Source organism: Trichomycterus rosablanca, chromosome 22, assembly GCF_030014385.1.
Source record: "Trichomycterus rosablanca isolate fTriRos1 chromosome 22, fTriRos1.hap1, whole genome shotgun sequence".
In the NCBI taxonomy this organism is placed as follows: domain Eukaryota; kingdom Metazoa; phylum Chordata; class Actinopteri; order Siluriformes; family Trichomycteridae; genus Trichomycterus; species Trichomycterus rosablanca.
This window is the reverse complement of record NC_086009.1, coordinates 17,097,148-17,099,440: the sequence shown is the minus strand read 5'-3', so window position 1 is coordinate 17,099,440 and position 2,293 is coordinate 17,097,148. Positions and strand designations below refer to the sequence as shown.

At 37.2% G+C, this 2,293-nt stretch overlaps 1 long non-coding RNA gene across 1 annotated transcript; it reads right to left on the bottom strand.

The window, feature by feature from the left end:
• Positions 1 to 142: 142 nt before the first annotated feature.
• On the bottom strand, positions 143 to 1,068 carry LOC134300042 (uncharacterized). Its single transcript, XR_010007296.1, has 2 exons — positions 828 to 1,068; positions 143 to 541 (listed from the first exon to the last, which is right to left on the bottom strand). It is a non-coding gene; the product is annotated as an uncharacterized LOC134300042 (long non-coding RNA).
• Positions 1,069 to 2,293: the final 1,225 nt, after the last annotated feature.

The window sequence follows — 2,293 nt, the reverse complement described above, 5'->3', positions numbered from 1 at the left end:
ACACTGATAAATTCTGTAATGACTTTAATTCTTGATAACCTGCTGTAATAAACATAAGAATAAAAAAATCAAAGTTCCTCCTCGCATTTACAACAAATATGTTTTTGGAGAAAGACATGTTAATACTGTAACATCAAATTAATCAATTGACAGGAAATTTATTATGGTCTGACATATAACATTTGATAATGAATAAAAGATAACTCATTCATATATTGGTGAACAAAACTTTTTACACTTAATCAAAAGATTGAGGGTAAATTGCTAATATATCCAGTCAGATATGTTTAGTTTGTTTTATGTTGTATTAGGATTTTAACATCATGTTTTACACTTTGGTTACATTCATGACAGAAATGGTAGTTACTCATTACACAAAATTCATCAGTTCAAGTTTTAATATCAAACAATTTTGTATCTCCAATTCACCTCACTTGCACGTCTATGGACTGTGGGAGGAAACAGGAGCTGCCGGAGGAAACCCACGCAGATACAGGGAGAACATGCAAACCTCACACAGAAAGAACCCGGACCACTCCACCTGGGAATTGAACACACATACATATATATATTTATTGTTGTTTGAACATCATTAATACATGGGATTTGACACTATCTTAAAGCTTGCCTAACCTGGCACTGTGCAAGCAGAATATGCATAAAAATGAAATTGTAATGGTATGCTTCAAAGCTAACTAAAACATGAATCTTAATACTGGTCTGTCAAGCTAGATGTAGTGTTTGTCTAGTCTAGCAAAACAACCACTAACCAGTTTACAACTACCCTACTTGCATGGTTCTAAGGAAATGTTTGCTAACGTACTTACCTTCATATTTGTCAATGTCGCTGGAGTTGTACATTTAAAATCCTTTTTCCCGCTTGTTAGAAGAAGCAGTACAAACCATGCGTCGGTCGGTCTAAATCGTTCACTGTCAGACGAGGTTAATCTTGAAGACAACAAGTGTAAAAGAGAGCCATGCCTAACGTTATCTGCTTGTTGACGACCGGCAAATGAATACCGGAAGTTGATCTGCCAGTATACGAGAACCCGGAAGACAGTCGTGCATAGAGCCTATTACTTTAGTTTTAGAAGTAAAAAAAATCTCATAATGTGACGCCCCCTGGACAGGTTGCCACACAGGTTGAAAACCCTTGCTTTAGACGCAGCCGCTGGTGTCTTCTGAGCGACAGGCTTTTGGTACTGATGAGACCTGAACCCCAGATATGAAACTTAGTGATGATGGGCTAATGTAATGTACTGAACTGCCACCTGAGCAGAAACAAATACTTTTTATAACACTGTAGCTGAACTCCCTGGATAAAGCTTGTTACCAGCTTACTCAGTCTGTTTAAGGTGTTTTCCATTAAACATATTACTAGTCTGGACAAATTTCCAACCTGTTGTTCCACACATCTCTCAGTGCTTTGCTCTGAGACACTGCACTGCGTAGTAGGATGACTCATAGCAGGAGTGGGGGTTCATGGTTGCGGATGGAGGAAGGTCTGCAATGCCTTAGACATCAGTTGTATCTGTTTTTATGTTCATCTCACTAATTAACTGCTTTATCCTGATCAAACAAAAAGAATGAGGACACCAATGTACACTATATACACACATAAGTAGTGAGTTCTGGTGTTTCAGTCACACTACTGATAAAATTATTGAAATAAAATAAATGATATGCTTCTTTATAGCAATCGTTTGGGAAAGGCTCTTTATTGATTCGTATGACTATGACCCTGTGCACAGAGTCTGTGCACCCTACTGAACGCTTTTGGGATGGTCTGATTGCAGGCCATGCCATCCCGCACAACATCAGTACCTGACCTCACAAGTGTTACTTACACTTAATTGGAACAAATACCTACAGACACACTCCAAAATTAGTGGTGGCTGATGTTAGATGTTTAATTTGAATAATTAGGCCTCATTAGGCAAGTGAACACTGCAGCTCTAATCAGGATGAATAAATAAATGAATTATTATTTTGTCTAAGGTTTAATGATCAAATACAGCTATTGTAAATATACCTCAAGTTAATGCATGTAAATTAATGTCATTTATACAGAGCCAGCTATTTCATTTTTCAGAGGTCGTCAAGGTTACAATTATTTGCATGAGTCACAGCTGAAGACCTTTTTACATTTAATTTGTGATGCACACTGAATAAAATCAATAAACTATGTTAACAAAGACATTATGACATTTTGCATTTAGAATCCTCACCCACACAAAACGCTTGACCATATCACTCCGGCCCTCTGGACTTCACTTTTCACTGTTAGTAAAAT